This window comes from Castanea sativa, chromosome 5 (genome assembly GCF_040712315.1).
Source record: "Castanea sativa cultivar Marrone di Chiusa Pesio chromosome 5, ASM4071231v1".
NCBI classification, from domain to species: domain Eukaryota; kingdom Viridiplantae; phylum Streptophyta; class Magnoliopsida; order Fagales; family Fagaceae; genus Castanea; species Castanea sativa.
The window spans coordinates 56,626,196-56,648,633 of record NC_134017.1 but is presented as its reverse complement, the minus strand read 5'-3'; the positions used below and the strand labels follow the sequence as shown (position 1 = coordinate 56,648,633).

General features: G+C 33.3%; 1 pseudogene; it reads right to left on the bottom strand.

The window, feature by feature from the left end:
- Positions 1 to 737: 737 nt before the first annotated feature.
- On the bottom strand, positions 738 to 5,918 carry LOC142635456 (putative F-box/LRR-repeat protein 9; annotated as a pseudogene).
- Positions 5,919 to 22,438: the final 16,520 nt, after the last annotated feature.

Genomic DNA, 22,438 nt, shown 5'->3' with positions numbered 1-22,438 from the left:
AAAACGTAGTTTCTACTAACTTTAATATCCAGATGGAGTCCAACCAGGATACAACAGCCTTAGCTCAGCAAATCCAAGCTCTTGCGGCCACCGTTGAAGAGCTCACCAAGCAGAATTAGGAGATGAGGCTACGACTTCAACAGGAGGAGAACCGGTCCAAGGCCGGCCAAAGTTTGTAGGCAATGGCTACAAACTCCCATTAAAAAAATTAACATGGGTGCATAATTTGAGAATATAACTATTAGATTACATGTTTTTAATGTTCTTTAATGTATAATATATTTCTTATAATGAAAATGTAGATATATCGAGATTATCTTGTATAAGGCAACCACACTATGAGAAGTTACAACAACGATTGCATTATCCGGAAAATGTACTAGTGGAAAAAATTCAGTTCACATAAACGGATAAACCCGAAAGGTTCACCATGCATATGGAACGTCTTGATAGAAATGAAATTGAACAAAAGAGCACTTAATTGATAGATTACTAAGCATAGAGGCACTATGAAATTTGCTTAACATACAAATAAGTCGTATCCAAAATCTTTTTTCAAATTAGTCCAACAAGAAGGCTGTACACTTTTTTACTTTCACTTTCCCTCTTTCTAAAGTCCCAGCCAAAAAGTTGTATAATAATTGACAAAGAAAGAACTAGTCAAAATAAAAATCTCCCAAGCCATCTTCATCAAAAAGGACCATGATCAGAAATTTTCAGAAATATCAGCAACGAAGTCATATAGTCAGAAGTGGAATGATGGGACGCTGCAAGTTTTTAATCCGTTGAGCACATCTTCTCCCTAAATTTCACAAAGTGACATTGAAACATTTCCTTATGTCAAGCGATTCTAGGTGAGGACAACCATCAAGTATGGCCCGCAAGCCGGAGGTGGCGTAATTCGGGCATATTTTTTGCAATGGAAACTGCCTCCTCAACATTCTCTTTGTCAGTAGCATCCCACTGCTGATTCCATTTCAATGATTTCAAAAGTGGACAACACTGCCCCACAGCTTCCAGAGATTTTTCTGTCAAGAAACAAAGCGTAATGTCCAGCTCCTCCAACAATAAAAGTTTTGCAGCCACTTCCCTCAATCCCATCTCGGAAATGCTACCACAACAAACAAGACGAAGGTGTCTAAGCTGACCTGAACTGAAAAAAAAAAAAATGAACTGGAAGTTATCAACAGACAAGTAAATACAATAAATGTGGAAGAATACTGCATCTACAAATTCAATATTGGAGACAAATAGCTTGAACACCACCATATGTGTCATCAAAGAAATTTTCTTTATGACCTCCAGTACTCCAGTGTGACCCTTGATTCTGTAGGAGGGCTGCAATGCGTTGGTGTGATGTCTATTTTCTATTGTACACAGAAAATCTTTGAAAGAAAAGAAAACATATCTAGTTGGGAACATTCTCGAGCCCAAATCACCAAAGCTTCTTACCTAATTTTGGGCTCATTTGATTAGACATTTTGAAAGTTTAACAGAGTTTTTTTTAAACCCAAAAATCTGTTTTGCAACCATCATTTTTTTTTTTTAATGCTCATTTTAAATTCAGGAAAATTACACTTTATCACCTTAAAATATACACCAGATTACACTTTACATCCTAAACTATTCGAATGCACACTTTGCACCCTAAATTATGACATTTATTACACTTTGCACCCTAATGTTAATTTTAGGATTAAGTTAGATAGAAATTAATAGCACATGTCTTGCACGTGATTTTTGCTTAGATAGTAAACTGTTAAAAGACCAAAACACCCTTTTTCACAAACAATTAAAACAAAAGTTTTTTTTTCTCTCAACTCTTCATCTCTCCCACGTGTGCAAGTTCAGATTTCTCTCTTTCCCCAAATCAAAACCCTTAGTCTATAACCCTAAATCCCCAAATCAAAAATATTTTCGGCTCCACCACGACACCACTGCTCCACCACCTCAACAAAAGCCCCAAATTGCAACTTCTTAAATCACTCTCTTACTCTCTCGCTTTTCACAAAAGAAACCATAAATTCCAAATTGAAACCCCAAAAGAAACCGATAATGGTTGGGATTTTTTATGGGTGTATTATTGTCAAAAGGTGGGTTGGGTAGGTAGAGCTTTATTTGTTTTGCAGCTTTTTGAAATTGTTAAATTATAACTTAAAAAAAATTTATAAAGAAACGATGATTGTTTGTGGAATATTGTACAGAATAGTATTTTCTGTTTGAATTGTTGTATTGAATGTGGTGTCATAAATTGGTCTCCAAATTCTTGGGCTGGAGGTGCGAGAACTGCTGCTAAAAATTCTTGGACTGGAGGCGCAAGAACTTCAACTGTTGCTGCAAGTTCTCTGCCGTAAGAACTTCAACTGCTGCAATAGGATATAGTGGTGGTGATAACAGTCAATGTGTGGTGGTGCTTGGAAAAAACTTTTGTTTTTAATTGTTTGGGAAAATGGTGTTTTGGTCTTTAAACATTGTGCCACCTAAGCAAAAATCATGTACAAGACATGTGCTATTAATTTCTGTCTAACTTAACCCTAAAATTAACATTAGGGTGCGAAGTATAATAAGGGTCATAGTTTAGGGTGCAAAGTGTGCATTTGAATAGTTTAGGATGCAAAGTATAATATGGTGTATAGTTTAGGGTGGTAAAGTGTAAGTTTCCCTTTAAATTCAAAACACTGTTTCCAACGGCTTATACAAACACACATTTTGAAGCTATCAATCCAAATAGTTATGACCACATGTCAGCTAACACATTTTGGTTCAATGTACATTAATTATCCACACAAAAAAAAGCCATTTTGGATATACCCTATTGTTAATTTTTATTAAATCCTTCTCCCCTCTCTCCTTGTGCGTGTGTGTTAAAATACTCATTGTGTGCAAGTGTGACAACTTTGATAACACCCCAAGTTTTATTAAAGAAAAAAGAACAAGTTAAGCTATTTTTCTCTTTGATATAAGTGATCAACTGATCATTGGTGTAGGAAAATTAGAAACAACCTGTATACATGTGCTTGTGGTGTCACTTGTGTGCTTAAAGTTTATAATACTTGCAGATTTAGGGTAAAGGTATAGGGTCTGTAGTTTGAATATAGCTTGGAAATATTAGATTTATAGGTGAAAAAATTACCTATGGGTGGTGATGTAGGTGAGGAGCTTGTCGTTGCCAAAGTACTCGATGTTGATATCTCGTAGCTGGCCGCAACTGCAATCGATGGCGTGAATGCACATGCTCTTGAGGTCATGGGGCAAGCGACGGAGGTCACGGATACAATTGCAGCTATTGCGCATATCGACGGCGTGCCACATGGTGGGGTCTTTGCAGAGATTGCGCCACGACATGCACACCTTTGGCGCGGTCTCTTAGATCTCAATTGCGCTGAGTCTCTGGAGAATTGATGTCGTCATGTCCCTTGGGATTTCCAGCCAGTCCAGGGGGCTCTCCTTTTCATTCCGTGCTCTCTTTGGTTGCTTTTTCGAAGAAGAAGGAGAAGGTTCCTTCCTCTTTAATGCTTTTGTTTGGAGGCATTTCCAGATTTGGGGATGGGAATTCTAAGGTTTTGGTGTTCCCGTGAGAGTCGGTAATGAAGGTAAAAAAATTAAACGTAGCCCATGGGTTGGTTTAATTATCAGCAAAAATAAAAAAATAAAAGGTGAAAATATCATTTTGATTTTTATATTTTAGATTCACAGTCAATTTGGTTCTTACATTTTGGTAGCAGTCAATTTAGTCTATGTTATTTTCAACTTACAATTAATTTGGTCTTTACCATTAACTCACTGACGAAAAATACTTATATAGCTAACAGATTGCATAGTTGGCACACTAGATGGTCATGTGGCTACTAAAATAATAATAAAAAATATTTTTTTAATATTTAAAAAATCCAAAGCAGCATTTAAATTAAAAAAAATTAAAACAAAAAAAATTTATTTTCTAAATTTTAAAGATTAAAAACAAAATGTTAATTTCTCACGACTTTTTTTTTTGGGCAACTAATTACAAAAACACAAATCAAATTCAACAAAAAATCAATCCATTTTTGGATTGGAAAAGTTGGATAATCGTGGCAATGTGAAGAAGAAGAATTTGGGGTTTCAACTCATTTTGAAGGTAATGGCCACCATTGGTCCATCACCACCAACTTCCAGCAACGTTAGTGACAAGAGACTATTATTACCAACCTCACAACCACATTCCAATTAGACTCTCCGGTTTTTGTCTTCGTATAGACTATGCTCCTCAATGACATTAATAGCAAGAAAACGACAAGCAGCAGAGGTGGTGGCGGTGGTTTGGGAGTGAGTGGATCTGGCAAAAATGGCAATGGCAAAGCACAACACAACCAACTTATGACCCCCTAAGAGCATAAGCAGCAGTGTAACTAAATAGCTATATAGTTATTTTAGCTACACCAAAACACAAAAAGATGGTTGCAATAGTGGAGTTAAAGGTAAAATTTTTACCTTCAATGCACAGCTATATATGGCTGTGCATTGTAGCTGAAAGCTATAAAAAAAAAAAAAAAAATTATTCTCAACCGGATTAAAATAATATATGTTTGTTTATTTTTTTTATATTTTTTATTCTCACTGTGCCTCTCTCAGTGTCACTCTCAACTCACTCTCTCAAGCTCTCACCTCTGTCTCACCTTCTCTCAAAACTCTCTCAAGCTCACTCTCTCAAACTCTCTCCCTCACAACCGCCTCACCCCAGCCCGCCGTCTTTGCCGAGCTCGCTTGCCGCCACCACTGATCCAGTTCACCGCCGCCTCAACTCAGCTCCCTTCGCCTCCCACCCATCCAGCGACCCTTCGCCTCCCACCCCCAACCAGCAACCCTTCACCTCCCACCCCAACTAGCGACCCTTCGTGTAATGGGTATTTTTTTTCCTTTTGAGCTAATTTTTTTGTTAATTTTTGTTAAATGATTCTAGTTCCTTTGGGCATTTTTGTATAATGATTCTAAATGCTTGATGTTAATTTTTTTGTTTAATGATTTTAGTTCCTTTGGGTATTTTTTTGTTTGATACAGTAATTGGTACATGTGTTTTTGTTTAGTTTGGGTTTTTGATATTTACTGTGTAATGGTTGTAAAGAAAGTTTCTTTAATGTTACAAAGATTTCATTTTTATTATTGTTAATTATTATTAGTGTTGGTCTTGTTGATTACAAAGAGCAATTTGAAAGAAAATGAAATGATTAGAAAAGAAAAAATGAATTAGTTGGTGTTGTTCCTCTAAAGAGTTGTTCAGTTGAGTGGTTGATTTTTGAATCTGTGGCGAAGGTGGTGGAAGAGTCGGTGGCGGCGGTAGTGGCAGTGGTAGTGGTTGAGGGTGGTTGTGATTGTTGTTTATTATAGTGAATATATTAGTTTATTGTAGTGGATATATTATTTTATTGTAGTAAATAAATTATATTATTTTATCTACTACTCAACTGAACAACTCTTTATCTACTACCAACTAGTGGCAGTGGTAGTGATTGATATTTATATTATTTTATTGTGTTGAAAGCTAAAATAGATCCGCTGCTGCAGCGTGTTTTGTAAAATGAGTAGATAAAATAGATAAAGTGACTTTTTGTGGTGCCTAATAGCTAAATTTTTAGCTCCACTGTTGTGGATGCTCTAAGGACCCCACCATGCAACAAGTGTTTCTCACGTTCGCAGAAATTCACAACTCACAAGCCCATCTGACAATTCACAATCCACCATGTTCTCTTTATTCAACAACACCTAAACCAAGAAGTGTTTGATTTGATTTTTCAAAATGAAGCTAAAACCCATATTTGGATGAGCAAAATGCAAAACCCATGTTCTCTTACTTCAACAACACCTAAACCAAGAAGTGTTTGATTTGGGATTTCAAAATGAAGCCAAAACCCAGATTTGGATGAGCAAAATGCAAAACCCATGTTCTCTTTCTTCAACAACACCTAAATCATGAAGAAGTGTTTGATTTGGGATTTCAAAATGAAGCCAAAACCCAAATTTGGATGAGCAAAATGCAAAACCTAGATTTCGGATTTTTATTTTCTTTCAAATTTTACCTTTTTTTTTTCCTTAGATGCTGATAGGAAATTTTTAAAAATAAAATATTATTTATTTTAATAGCCACATAAGCGTCTAGTGTGCCAACTATACAATTTGTTAGCCATGTAAACATTTTTTGTTAGTGAATTAACAGTAGAGACTAAATTGACTGTAAGTTAAAAATAACAGAGACTAAATTGACTGCTACCAAAATGTAAGGACCAAATTGACTGTGATCCCAAAATGTACTGACCAAAATATTATTTTCAATAAAATTATAAATAAATAAAAAACAAAGGGCCAAAAAAAGAAAGTTTTTACAACTCAAAGTTCAAGTTCATGAGAGAGTCTTCTAAAAAAAATAGTTCATGAGATAGAGAATTTGCTTATGAATAAACCCAATTAAAATGGCAGAGAACAAGATCTTTAACAAGAGACGTGATTTTTGCAATGATACTTTAAACCTACCAGAATCAGCTCTTCTTTAATGTAATTCACAACATCTTTCTCAAAAAAATGTGTTTGAAAGCTTAAGAGCACTCATATTAATGGTGTATAATAGAAAAATGTGTGAAATTTACACAGTTTTGTTTAAAAATAATCAACATCAGTTAGAGTGTAATTATATATACATTTACAAGTTTGCTATATACAGTAACCTTGTAAATTTACACCGACACTATTCATTTTACATTTAGTTTTTTATTCTTACTTTATGTATCCCGAGGATGAAAGAAGGGAGTAGACGGTGATTCTTGTATGTGAAGAAAGAAATAGTTAAAAAAAAAATCAAGAAATTTTGAAATTTTAATGACAAATAGTATAAAATAAATAATCTGATATAGGACATTTTAAAAAGTGAGTATGTTGTCATGCCCCAAACCCAAAAGGGTCCAAAGCATAAGAAACACAACCCAAACGTACTTGTATATTTTTCCTTTTTGACAATTCAATCCAAATAATTAATACCAGGTACCAACATCGAGAATTTTCAGAGTTCTATGCAATAATTACAATGACCATTAACCACAAAAAAATGGAGGTCTGAATAAATATAATTACACATCATCAACTTGTCCCATCAATGGGAATAAAAGTCATCATCACTATTAGATACAAAAGCATGAATCAAACCTCCTCTAGGAAGTACAACATTGAAGAATCACCATTACAAAAGTCCAACCTCCATCAGTAATTTGTCTAACTACTACTAGCCACAAAAACCTGTCTCAAAAGGATCGTTGCCTACTCTAAAAAAATTTGTGAAAGAATAGCATAAGACAGAGCCCAATAAATAGCATAATTAATGGGGTGGTGAAAATGCAAGGTTTATATAATGATGAATAGTTTATTGAGCATGTTATAATTTGGGAATTTTTGACTGAAATCTACAAATCATTTTCAATAAAAAAATCACAAGAATGATTATATAATATAGCACACAGCTTATAAAATACAATTTATGATTAAACAATCCAACACAAGGCTCGTCATTCCAGAACTAAGAACTTTAACCAAATGCCACATGACAATGCCAATACAAAGCTAGAACTCAATCGCTGACACAAAGCCAGACTCGGAACTAATATGCAGACACAAAGTCGGAACTCATAACCATCACAAAGATGGGTGCTAGGATACCAATGTCACACAGACTATAGTATCTAGCTAGGTAATCACATGTTACTACCCAAGGGTAAAAGCATAAAGAGTTTATAGTTTACATGAAATCAAAACACAGTTCAATTCCAAATAGTTTCACAAAAACCTTTGAAATATCCAATATATTCACAAAGTTCTCAAAGCCTTCAAACTCATTTCTTGTCAAGAAGATTTTGTATCAATTTTTCCAAATATCACAAGTCAAGATAAAGCATCTTTAAATTTTTTCAAATAATGCAATAAATCCATAAAATCCATTACCAAGAATTAAAAGAAAGATGCTTGTCTTTTTTATGCTAACAAATCATGCATTTGCCCATATGCAATACCAAATGCAATGCACTTTCAATACTTCATGTGTTTTCCATAAATGATTAGCTAAAAAATAATAGTACACATAATACGTTTTAGGAAAACATGAATAATGTTCCAAAATGGGTTTAACCGTGAAATGCTTGAGTGCAATAATAATTATTTTTCAAATATTCCATTAGAAAATTACTTACCTTGCAACCCGCAAAAAACCTAGTTCCAAAGCTCCAAAGAAAATTAGCTAGAATCTAAACAATACCAAGCAAATCTATCACGATAAGCATAAAGCTTGACGTAGTATCTAGCTATGAATTAGGAATTGCCAAATAGGCAATTAATTAGGCAAGCTTAAATATTTAACCTCGCAAATAATGTATTCCACTTCCAAATTTTCTCAACAATTTAATTTACAAGGCATAGACTCCAATTTTTACTCATAAGTCATTCAAGTTATTCTCCCTAACATTAAAACCTCAACACTTAATAAGTAGTTCTCATAAGTTTTATATAACACCATCAAGAGACCCATGAAACCAAAATCACAATATCCTCCAAGACAAACAATTTAAATATTTAAGTGGCTCCAAATAAACAATAAAAATTATATCTACCATCTATTTCACATTAGAAAGCCAAAATCCTCAAATCTTCACCATAAAAAACCTTAGTTAGCCACCATTTGTAAAAACCATAAACCCACTCATTAAATAAGTCCACCAAATCAAAACCCATATACATAATTACAAGCATATCACCCAAGAAGCTCATAAATCACATGAATATCATTATCAAAGCTTAGATATAGAGAACCTCTAGCAAAAGCATATAAACCCACCAAAAGAATAGGAATTTTTACATCAAATAAAAGGGATGAAGATGCTTAGAGGTTCCTAAGGATTTTTTCCAGTGATCTTGCCGGAAAAAGATGGTGGAGGTGGTCGTGAGGAGGTACACCGGTGGAAGAGTGTGAGGGAGTGAGAGAGGAGTGTTTGTGTGAAAAGAAAACAAAACAAAACAAAAATAAGAGGGAGAGATGGCCGGCCAAGAGATTGAGGGAGATATTTGTGAGATTTGTGTGGTTGAGGGGAGTGGGGTAGGTCGGGTCACACATGTGGCTCTCCAAAATATCTAATGCTCTTTTCCTCTTTTTTTGTTTTTTAAAGCTTGGGCGATTTCATATGTGAAATAGAAAAAATAAGTTCTTATGCTAAGCTGATGCAAGTCTCAACTAGAGTGGCATCTTTATCTGGATTATGTAGTTTTAAAGAAAATTTTAAACAGAAAATTTTTTAAGAAAACATTCATCATTGTGACAGACTAATAATAGTGTTTGTACAAAATGAGTGCTATCTATCATTTGTTTCTTTACTGTGTATGACAATTTCCTAATAATATTCCTCTTTCTTTTTTTTAATTTGTTTATGTTAGAGATATGTTAGCCCATTAGCATAGGCTCAAGCCTAATACTACTTTGTGTGCAAGTCAAGTCTCTTACTTGTACTAGAAATCTATTAATTTAGGGTTTAGTCTAATATATATACCCAAATTCTAGTTTATTGTAACACAAGTTTTGTACTATACTCTTAAGGATTTTTTACATCCATGAAGGAAACTCTTAAGAGCTACAACTTTATTATATAAGAGTGTAGTACGAAACCTGCATTTTTGTTTTTAGAATAGTTACAATACTTTAACATGAGTATATATAGTAAACTAAACCCTAAACTAATAGACTTCTAATACAAGTAAGAGATTTGGCTTGCACATAAAGTAGTATTAGACTTGGGCCTATGCTAATGAGCTAATATATCTCTAATACTCCCTCTCAAATTCAATATGGAAGTATGATGAAACCTTGAGATTTAATAAGGTTGAAAAGATCCCTTTAATGAAGTTTGGCTCTATGATGGTGGTTTGAGGAAGACAATGGTCTTGTAGTGTTGATGCGACTTCTAACAGTGGCATGACTATACCGGAGAGTTTTGACTGCAATAGTGGGAAGTCAAAGAAGCTGAACATAGCGAAGAAATACCATGGAAGACAAAGATTGCTTTTAAACACACCATAATGACAGAAAACCATGGCCACAAGATTGTGGCTTTGATACTATGTTAAATATTAGCTATGATATATATTCCATATTGAATATGCTTAAATATATGCAGAAGAGGGAAGCTTAAAATAAGAATACAAAAACATAAAGGTTACGTAGTTCAACTTTACGGCCAATGTCCACAGAAGAAACCCTTAAGAGCTACAACTTTATTATATAAGAGTGTAGTATAAAACTTGTGTTACAGTAAACCATAACATGAGTATAGATAGTAGAGTAAGCCCTAAACTAACAGACTTCTAGTACAAGTAAGAGACTTGACTCACACACAAAGTAATATTAAGCTTGAGCCTATGCTAATGGGCTAATATATCTATTTTATACGAAGAAGTGAACGTATTGAAGAATTTCCTGAGTTTGTCACTTTGTTGCCCACGAGATTTTGATCAGTTTAGACTATGGTTTTTACTATAAGTCCATCTCTTTAAGTCAACTCCTTTAGAAGATTCAGAAAATATCATTGATTCCTTTTTCCTTCAAATATGCTTGCATGTGAGAATAAAAAAATTATACATATAATAATATAAAAAAATATATATAGGTTCAGATTACTTTAGAAACTAAAACTTTTTTAGAGTTTAGAAACTTTGAAGCTTAGCTTCTTTCATATAAATAGAAAGAAAATGATTTTCATGTTAAAAATGAAGGAGAAAAGAGTATGAATAGCCTTAAAAATACAAATGTTGACATTGAAATTTCTATATTTTACTTGAATAAATAATAACATATATTTTGTGGGATCAAATTAAATAAAAATAGTTATTTTCATGTTTATGTTTATCTTTATGATTTTTTTGTTTGAGCGTTACATTGAAAAATAATAATTCTTAACTAATATATTATAACCCTTTTAGATTTTTTTTTTTTAATTAGTTATAAAAAATAAACAAATAAGTTGGCATTTTCACCTATAGTGGATGTGTTAATTTTTTTTGAGGCCTAATTTTTGGTGTCTAAGAGCATTTACATTGAAATTTCTATAAAAAAATATATTTTATATTTCAAAAAGCTACTTTATCTATTTTACCAACTTATTTTACAATGCACTCAACATTTGTTTTTTCCTCAAAAAAAAACTTTTTTTTTTTGGCATGTAACCCAATAAAATAATATAAACTACACAATCAATAATATATATATATATATATATATATATATATATATTTAATCTATTTTTCTCTCTTTGCTCTCATCTCTCTGTTAGGATTAGTGTCCTTAAATCCTATTGTATGATGCTATGTATGATATTATATATGACATTATGTATGACATGATGTATGACTTAATATTGTGATTGATAAAATTATTTTATTATTATCTAAAATAATGGTAACATGAATATGGGACATTATCATATAGTCCATGAGATGCATTGTATGTGATCTATGTGAAATGTCACAGAAAATGTAAATCACAAGTTCTTTGTAAACTCAGAATTTATAGTTCGTAGTCGGTGATGAAATTAGGCATTTCATCTGCAAAGACTATGACGTATCAACTAAGATGATTTGTCTTGATATTGGAAGTAGAGACTTCTAGTTGATATGTTGATATGTTTTAAGAGTTAAAACATATTGAACAGGACCGCTATGAGATTTATTATTCTCCTAACGACTGTCAAATGAATAATAAATCTCACGACTTCTATTTGCATGAATTCTTAATCCTAAGATAATAATGGACCTGATCATGAGGTGTAGGTTACTTTGATATATCAAGAGTGAGATCTAAAGTGACGGTCAAGACCTCAGTATGTTGGGCAGCCACATTTAGTGTTGATCGAACATATATTCTCAAGATAGAATTCATAGTCTCTTGATGGAGATATAAAATATTTCCTTGAGATAAGTTTAATGGGTTCAGTTATTTAGAGAGTTAGGCCTAACCACTTTAGTAAGAAATTACTAAAGTATATATTTATGAAATTGAATTTTATAAATATATAATGAATAATTTTAAAGAATTAAACCGCATACCCAAGGATAAGATGTAGTAATTTACAAAGTGGCAGTCTACATTTATGACTTTGTGTTACTACGAATATTTTATGAAGGGATTACGTGTATAATAAAGTTTTAGGATATAATTTATTAATAAGGCCTAAAGTGCAATTATATTTATATTGTGGTATTAAATATAATTAATGGTAACTTTGGACTTGTCAAGAGTTGACGGAAAAGCCCAAGGCCCATTGGAGCTAGTGTCTTATTGGTCCCTTTTGGTCCCACTCCAAGCCACACACTAAAACCCAATTGGAAAGGCCCAATAGGCCAGCCCAATTAGATAATGAGTTAGTTATAAGGGAGAAGCATACATAATTTTTTTTTAAGTAAGTGAAAAAAATAAGAAACGGTATGTGAGAGAGTGTGAAACACACTTTCATTCTCCCTTTGAAAAACTGATTGAGAGACCACACATCTTGGGCGTAAAGTGGAATTGGAATGAAGATTAAAAGTGTTCCCAAGTGCTTCTAATCTTTGTTTTGAATTTCTCCACACCAAGGTACGCTATCTTGTTCTTAAGTTCTAAAATTTACATAATGCACATTATCAATCATGAATGAAATAGATCATTGTTTGTTACTCCGCTATGTGTTTTGTATGAGATACAAAACCAGAAATTTTCCTTCAATTAGTATCAGAGCCAGGTTTTCATATCATGATTGTATAGCGTGTGATTGAGTTTCAGAAATTTAAGAAAACTGTCATCTTTGTGTCTTCGTGATGGCCATTGATATATGACTTTTAAGAAAAAAAGAAAAACATATATATATATATATATATATATATATATATATATATATTGTATACCAAGAATTGTTATATACAGATGATTGAATATAAGGAATTGTTAAAGGATTCATGTACGGATTGCATAAAAAGCATTGTTACGTTAGAATGATTGAATTCGTATATAAATATATATATTGCAAGTTGGTGTGAATAGTGCCGTATCTTGAAATAGTTATTGTTTGGTAGTAACTGTTTGTAACTCTAAGAAGAATGCACGGCTTGGACTTGTACATGCACTGCTTGGCTCATTTGTTTTGCATGGCTTGGACTTAATACAATTGCATGGAGTGCATGACTTGCCTATTCAAAGTTTTTTAATTTCTTGCATATTTTATGGCCAACTTGCATGCATATATATATATATATATATATATATATATATATATATATATATATATATATATATTTAAAAAGTAATAATTATATATTACATATATTAATTTGTGTATTATATTATATATAATATAATATGAATTTTTATATGTAATAAGGGTTTTTATTACGTTATATATATATATATATATATTTATATATGTTAATGCTAGTTTAATGAAATTTATTCCTAATGAGATTAGGATTATGTTTTTTCATGTGTCTAGCATTATTATGGTTCTTAACCTTAAAAACCTTTAATTTAAAATATCTAGTGGGAGAGAGATACAAGGGTTGCATCTCATGGCCTCCATTGTTGGTTCATAGTAGTGTGAAATATATACTTTATCTTTGCCTCGAGCTTAGCATTCCATGCGGAGAGCATTTATTTCATGGTCCTACAAGATTGAATTTCCTGCTTTATAGTGGTTTGATAAACACCTTGTCTTAGTTTCGAGCTTTGCATTCCATGCGGAAGGTGTTTTATCATGGTACTACAAAATAAGTCTATTAAAGAGATGAAATGTGGTTACACATGATTCTAGACAATGACATACACTAGACTAAGTATTATAGTATCCTCTAGGCTGAGTTTTTACTATTATTACTTAGAGACTAAATATAAAACGGCATATTATTAGTGTTTGATAAGAGTTATCATGATAGCACTAATAATGAGAATATTTCTCAATCAATCATAGTATTTTATGTTCACTCTATGCTGAGGGATATTGAATATGAGATTGGGTTGTCGTTGCATATATTATTTTATAGTTTTATTAAGGTTCCATATTATATGCTTATATGATAAATTGATAATGTCCAGTTTACTTATTATATTCATGTTTATTATTTTCAGATTTAATCATGGCATCGTTTAGCCCACTTGTTTCTATTCTTAACCAAAACAAACTGACTAGATCCAACTATGTTGACTGGAAAAGAAATTTGGACATTGTTCTTACTGCTGAAGAGCACAAATGTGTGCTTACTCAACCATATCCTAACTTTCCTTCATTAGATACTCCTCTTGAGGAAAAACAGCGATATGATCGTTGGCAGAAATCTAATGAGATGGTCAAGTGCTACATTCTAGCATTTATCTCAAATGTTCTACAGCATCAAATGCAGAATGTAGAACTTGCTTCGGACATAATGCATAGTCTGAAGGAAATGTTTGGTGAGCAAGGCCGTTCTGCAAGGCAAGAAACCATGAAGCAAATTTATAATACCAAAATGGCTGCAGGAAGTTCAGTGAGGGAGCATTGTCTTAGGATGATTGCTAATCTAAACACATTAGAAGTTTTAGGTGCCGACATTGATGGAGAATCCCAAGTGGATATGATACTCCAGTCACTACCAGAATCATTCAAGGAATTCAGTCTCAATTATAATATGAACAAAAATATTTATTCTTTGTCTGAATTAATGAATGAGTTAGTGGCGGCGGAAGGTATCCTTGGTACTTCTAGTGTTGAAGCCAATGTGGGTGAAGCTTCTACTTCTCAACCTAAGTCGAAAGGCAGGGATAAGAAGAAGAAGAAGAAGAAGAAGAAGAAGAAGAAGGACTTCACTAAGAAAGATGGTAAACAAATTGCCTTAGGGGTTGCCAACAAAGGAAAGAAAATTAAAGGAAAGTGTTTCCATTATGGTGAGAAAGGACATTGGAAGAGGAATTGTCCAATATTCAAGGCTGCCAAGAATAAGGGTATGAAAAGTTCATTTCTTCTTGAAATATGTTTGGTACAGAATCCAACAGATTCCTGGTGTGTGGATTCAGGTTGTACTAATCATATCTACAATTCTTTGCAGGGGTTCCAGGAGACCAGAAAGTTGAATGAGGGAGAACTATTTCTTACTTTGGCTAATGGGAGCAAGATTCCGGTTGAAGCTGTTGGAGTGTTTAATTTGTGTTTTAAGTCTAGAGTTTTAATATTAGAAGACTGTTTGTATGTACCTAATGTTCGTAGGAATTTAATTTCTGCAACTTACTTAGGTAAACATGGATACTGTGTTATCCTGAAAGATAATGTTGTAATCAAGAAGGATAAAGTGTTTATCTGTTCTGGCAATATTGTGGATGGTCTTTATATTTTAACTCCTGATAAGCATGAATTATACAATTCTAAATTAGATAGTAGCTCTCATGTGAAATCATTAAAGAGAAAGTTTCCTTCTACTAGTGATGCATATCTATGGCACTTGCGTTTAGGTCATATTAATTCAAGAAAGTTTCAAAGATTAGTCAAAGATGGACTTTTACAGCCCATGGACTTTGATGGTTTTCCAGTTTGCGAATCTTGTTTAGAAGGTAAAATGACCAAACGGCCTTTTAATGCAAAGGGTAGAAGAGCCCAAGATTTGCTAGAACTAGTACATTCAAATGTATGTGGTCCTATATCAATCCAAGCAAGAGGTGGCTATGAGTATTTCATTACTTTCGCTAATGATTACTCTAGATTTGGTTATGTGTACCTAATGAAACGGAAGTCCGAAACCTTTGAAAAGTTCAAAGAGTTTAGGACTGAAGTTGAGAATCAATTGGGTAAATACATAAAGGTCATTCGATCAGATCGAGGTGGCGAATACCTTCTTGGTGATTTTAAGAATTACTTGACTAAAAATGGGATTATATCCCAGTTGACTGCACCTAGAACCCCACAACAAAATGGTGTAGCAGAAAGAAGGAATAAGACTCTTTTAGATATGGTTAGGTCCATGTTGAGTTATTCGACTCTACCAATTTCTTTTTAAGGATATGTCTTAAATACTGCAATGTATCTTCTGAATTTAGTACCTTCGAAGTCTATTCCTAAAACACCTGTAAAGTTGGGGAATGGGCGTAAGCCTAGTATGAGACATCTCCACATTTGGGGTTGTCCAGCACATGTGTTGAAAGGAAAGTCTAACAAGTTACAGTCTAAAACAGAAGTGGTATTTTTTGTAGGGTATCCAAAAGGAATAGTTGGAGGTTTATTCTATAGTCATAAGGATAATAAAGTATTTGTTAGCACAAATGCCAAATTCTTGAAAAATGACTATATGAATAATTTTACTCCTAGAAGTAGAGTTGTCAAGCCAATTTGATATGAAGGACTTGAGTGAGGCTAAGTTTATTCTAGGGATCAAGCTTTGGCGAGATCGCAAAAATAAGATGTTAGGCTTATCACAAGTTGGATATATAGATAAGGTCCTAGAATGGTTTAGCATGCAAAACTCCAAGAAAGGATTGCTTCCTTTTAGACATGGAGTTCCTCTGTCTGATGACCAAAGGCCTAGGACTCAAGAGGAAGAAAATATGATGAGACAAGTTCTTTATGCTTCTGCAGTGAGAAGTCTCATGTATGTCATGCTTTGTACTAGACCAGATACTTGTTATTCAATTGGCATGGTCAGCCAATATCAATCAAATCCAGGACCAAAACATTGGCAAGTTGTAAAGCATATTCTCAAGTATCTTAGGAGAACGAGAGATTATATGCTTGTTTACCATAGTGAGGATTTGATTCCCATTGGCTATACAGATTCAGATTTTAAATCGGATCTAGATTTCAGAAAATCCACTTCAGGATGTGTTTTCACCTTGAGAGGTGGAGCCATAAGTTGGAGGAGCGTTAAGCAATCCTGTATTGCGAACTCCACCATGGAAGTCGAGTACGTTGCTGCTTGTGAAGCAGCAAAGGAGGCTGTTTGGCTCAAGAAATTCCTTTCTGATCTTGGTGTTGTAAAAATGGAGCAAGTTCTCATCACATTGTTTTGTGACAATAGTGGAGCGGTTGCACAATCCAAAGATCCAAGGAATCACAGGAAAGGAAAGCACATTGAAAGGAAATACCACATCATTCGAGACATTGTTGCTCGTGGAGATGTTGTGGTAGCAAAGATTGAAAGTGCAAATAATCTAGCAGATACTTTTACCAAAACCTTGTTTCAAAGGACTTTCGAGTCACATTTGGAAGTAATGGGAGTTAGATTAGTGCACAATAGTCTTTAGGGCAAGTGGGAGATTGTTAGGATTAGTGCCCTTAAATCCTATTGTATGATGCTATGTATGATATTATGTATGACTTAATATTGTGATTGATAAAATTATTTTATTATTATATAAAATAATGGTAACATGAATATGGGACATTATCATATAGTCCATGAGATGCATTGTATGTGATTTATGTGAAAAGTCACAGAAAATATAAATCACAAGTTCTTTGTAAACTCAAAATTTATAGTTCATAGTCGGTGATGAAATTGGGCATTTCATCTGCGAAGACTATGACGTATCAACTAAGATGATTTGTCTTAATCATAGAAATGGAGACTTCTAGTTGATATGTTTTAAGAGTTAAAACATATTGAACAGGACCGCTATGAGATTTATTATTCTCCTAACGACTGTCAAATGAATAATAAATTTCACGACTTCTATTTGCATGAATTCTTAATCCTGAGAGAATAATAGACCTGATCATGAGGTGTAGATTGCTTTGATATATCATGAGTGAGATCTAAAGTGACGGTCAAAATCTCAGTATGTTGGGCAGCCATATTTAGTGTTGATGAAACATATATTCTCAAGATGGAATTCATAGTCTCTTGATGGAGATATAAAATATTCCCTTGAGATAAGTTTAATGAGTTCAATTATTCAGAGAGTTAGGTCTAACCACTTTAGTAAAAAATTACTAAAGTATATATTTATGAAATTGGATTTCATAAATATATAATGAATAATTTTAAAGAATTAAACCGGGTACTCAAGGATAAGATGTAGTAATTTACAAAGTGGCAATCTACATTTATGACTTTGTGTTACTACGAATATTTTATGAAGGGGTTACGTGTATAATAAAATCTTGGGATATAATTTATTAATAAGGCCTAGAGTGCAATTATATTTATATAGTGATATTAAATATAATTAATAGTAACTTTGGACTTGTCAAGAGTTGACGGAAAAGCCCAAGGCTCATTGGAGCTAGTGTCTTATTGGTCCCTTTTGGTCCCACTACAAGTCACACACTAAAGTCCAATTGGAAAGGCCCAATAGGCCAGCCCAATAAGATAATGAGTTAGTTATAAAGGGAGAAACATGCAGAATTTTTTTTAAGTAAGTGAAAAAATAAAAAACGATGTGTGAGAAAGTGTGAGACACACTTTAATTCTCCCTTTGAAAAACTGATTGAGAGACCACACATCTTGGGAGTAAAGTGGAATTGGAGTGAAGATTAAAATTGTTTCCAAGTGCTTCTAATCTTTGTTTTGAATTTCTCCACACCAAGGTACGCTATCTTGTTCTTAAATTCTGAAATTTACATAGTGCACGTTATCAATCATGAATGAAATAGATCTTTGTTTGTTGCTTCCTGCTTCCGCTATGTGTTTTGTATGAGATACAAAACCAGAATTTTTCCTTCACTCTCTCTTCTGCCCAACAATAAAATATGATATTTTAGTTTTACCATCAAGGTACAATTATTCCTATATTTAAGAACTTACTGTTCATAAGTGCTTAATTTTTTAAGCAATGGCCACCCGAGTAATTGTGTTTTTAGAAGTCCATTTGTGTGCAAGGCAACCCCTCCTTGCTTAATAGTGTGGAGCTAACTGTTACTGAGTATGAGGTGAAATCCAAACGCTTGAGATCTTTGTTCAAGTGATCCAAAAGAATAGGCACATGTGACATGTTCGTGAACTCTTTTATTGATCATGTAGTTTTTTAGGATTACTTTGCATAGTTATCAAAGATTCAAAATAGAATCAACAACAATTGAATTGATAAAAGAGACTGATTCATTGATTTTTGCCATATGTTCACATCGTGTTGATTCTAATGCACTAGAACTAATTTGTGTCCATAAACTTAATAATTATTATTTCTTATATTTTATTATTATAACAATGATTAAGATATAAAAATAATAATACAAGTAATGGAGGGTGAAAAAAACAGATATATCACCAATGGAGGGTGAAAAAAAAAAAAGGTACCTTTGGGTGATGTAAGTGTGAAGCTTGTCGGTGCCGAAGTACTCGATGTTGATATCTTGTAACTTGGCCGCAACTGCAATCGATGGCGTGAAAAAACATTGTCTTGTAGTGCATGTGATGGCGGTCACCGACATTCCACATATCGATTGCATGCCACATGGAAGGATCTTTGCAGAGATTGCGCCACTGCATGCACACCCTCTGTGCGTTCTCTAAGATCTCAATTGCTCCAAGTCTCCAGAGAATCGAAGCCATCACATCATTTTGGGAGTTCCAGCCAGTCCCAGCTAGTACTCCTTTTTCTTCCGAGCTCTCTTTCGAGGCATTTGGCGGATTGTGATAAATAATTTGATATAGAATGTTTTGAAAAGTGAATATGTAAAAGAAAAAAAAGTTATTATGCTAAAATAAACATAAATTTTTGCATAATGTAAATCTCAACTAAAGTGATTCTTTATATGGATTGCACTTTTAAAGAAAAATTTTAACCATAAAAATTTTTAAGAAAACATATATCATTAGATAGACTAATGATAGCGTATGTACAAAACAAGTGCTATCTATCATTTTCTTCTTTACTGTTTATGACAATTTCCGAATAAGATTCCTTTTCTTGAATTTGTTTAAGAAGCTTATTTGTGCTTAGTTGTTAACATGTTTCTTTTCTTACTTGTAAGGATGTTTACACCACTAAATTTTTCTTTTAATTAAAATGTACGATAACGTGTTTTTTTAATTAAAATGGAGATCTATTAAAGTTATCCCCAGCAAGGCAACCACAATGAGAAGTTACAAAAGTGATTGCACTATCATAAGGTCTCAACTAGAATGTCATTTTTAAAGAAAATTGAATTTTAGCCGTAGAAAATTTAAGGAAACAATATGTTATTATGGTAGACTGGTATGGGTAAAACAAGTCAAGAGACTACCAAAAAAACAAGTGAGAAGACTACCAATCATTTACTTCTTTACTGTAGGTGACGTTTCCTAACAAGATTCTTTTTTCTTCTTTTTTTTTTTTAATTTACTTGAGTTGCTTATTTGGTTACCTAACTTAAAAACATTTTTTTATTAAACAGACATGTGATAAAAAATGAAGCAGCAGTCAGACAATTAAATACAAAAATGTGGAAAATTCTGCATCTGTAAATTCAATATTGGAGACAAATAGCTTGATCCCACCATATAGAATGTGAACTGCAGTAAGTTATCAAAGAAATATTTTCTAGGACCTCCAGTTCAGTGTGACCCATATTTGAGATACTTAAGGTATGCACCTAAGTTTTGTTTTGTTTTGTTTTGGTTTTTCTTTATGTATGTAGGATGCTCAAACCCAAAAACTAGTACCTCACCTAAGAGGCAACATACCTTTAGGTCATTGGCCTTATTTTGGTGGCATGGGCCATAAGACCATGATTTTTCATGGTCTTATCCATGTGTAACAACTCTCATTAATTTTTCTAGTTGTGGGATTGGTGGGTTTGGAAACCTGTATATATACATGAGGTTTTCCATACTCCAAAGACATAACAATTCATCAACATATAGGTACACACAAGAAGTCTAACATGGGCTTTGGAAGAACATACTAACAGACACTATATAACTTGAATTTCTATCCAAATATGCAAACAAGTTTTTCGTGGATAGTATTTGTTAAGTTGTGATTTTCCTCGTTGCTTTTGTTGGCTTTATTCCATGTTAATTTGCTTGCAATTCATAATCTAGTTCTATGTATTTTGTGGAATTTAATGTACATGAGTTTAGCCTAGAGTTGGTAAAGAATTGCACATTTAGAGGAACTTGAGACTAACTAGCGAGTGGCTCGGGACTGCAGCACCCGTGAGTTGTCATGTGAGCACGTGAGGAATTTTATAACCCAGTTACAGCTATGTTGGCTCATGAGTAGCTTGCAGGTAGGCCAACCCTCGTGTTGCATTGCCAACTAATATATTGAAGGCAAACTTCCTCCTTTATTCCTGCACTATATATACTCTCATTTCATAAGAAATTGTAAGGTGAGAATCATATAGTAAACCATAGAAAAATCCCTTGAGAGTATGAGAATTGTGTTTTTCATTGTGAGAGTCAAACACCTTAGTTTCTCCACATCTCTTCCCTCTCCAAATTCAATATTCATGAGAGGAGATCTATCCAAACACAACCCATACACATTCTGAGTGTAGTAAGTGTCTTGGACCACTAGGAAGCATTAGAGCTTGACCACATATTCAATTGGTAAGGCGTGTTGATGCAACTGGCCAGTTTTGCGAGATCCAAAAAACTAATGAAAACAAGACTCTGTGAAGTCCGTTGGTAAATAGAACTTAAAGGTCTCAAGTACATTTGGTAGCTTAGGTTTAGAGGGTCTTTGTGTATTCTTATACTCTCAATTATTTACTAGTAGATCATTTCTGGTTTTGAGGGCTACAAAGAGGTTTTTAAGCGAGTTCTTTGGTTTTCCTCATTGATAACACATTAAGTGTTATCTTGGATTTGCATCATCTTTTCCCTATGCCCTTTATATTATTGCTTTGCACATTTATATTCATCATGCAATTGTTTGGTGGTTTAATTAATTAATTGGCTAATTACTTATATTTTCTGTTTTAATTGTATTTTGCCTAAAATTAATTAAGCCGCAATTAAAGATGAGGGTCTAAAATAGTACCTAGTAATTAAGTGTACGAACTTTCATTATTCCCATAAGGGTGTTCAAGATCAATGGGGAAGCAAATAATTTTTTCCCCAGCGTAATTAAAGCCCATATACTTGTTTTCCAGCATATATAGAATGTCGATGATTGGGCCACAAGAAGTGGGCTCAAGAAGACATATTGAAAGAAGGCCCAATTTTAAGCACAACTCAAAATTGGTGGGATCAATATTCTACTTGGCATCTGACTGATTTTCAAAAAATGGATTATGCTTGAGTGTAGAGAAACTTTGTTATTTATGATTATTGCAAGGACTGTGAAATTAAAGGTACCCCACATTGCCAGTGTAGTGTTCATTGAGTCCATGGGATTGATGAGCAAGTGATAAGGGATAAATACTACTTGATATTTTTATTTTTATTTTTTTTTTCAAATTTCATATTACATAGGTATAAAAATGTGTATTTTTGTGTATTATTATTGTATCTGATTATTATTTAGATATTT